We start from the raw sequence: 296 nt of genomic DNA, 5'->3' as shown, positions 1-296 counted from the left end.
GTCCTGTGTCGGTGTGTCGTCCTGTGTCGGTGTGTCGAGCCTGTGTCGGTGTGCCGTCCTGTGTCGGTGTGTCGTGCCTGTGTCGGTGTGTCGTCCTGTGTCGGTGTGTCGTCCTGTGTCGGTGAGAAAATTGTGTTTTTTTTAGTAGAGGTTTTACAGCGCTCGCAACTGCATAAGGTTATATGAGCGCCAGAAGATTAGAGCTGTTACAAGAGAGTAATAAACATACAAAAAGAAGGCGAGGTAAGGGCGATAGATGTTTGATAGGAAAGAAGAAGCAAACCACACCAGAGAAC

This window comes from Aplysia californica, unplaced genomic scaffold, assembly GCF_000002075.1.
Source record: "Aplysia californica isolate F4 #8 unplaced genomic scaffold, AplCal3.0 scaffold00239, whole genome shotgun sequence".
Classification (NCBI taxonomy): Eukaryota; Metazoa; Mollusca; class Gastropoda; order Aplysiida; family Aplysiidae; genus Aplysia; species Aplysia californica.
This window is presented reverse-complemented; position numbering follows the sequence as displayed.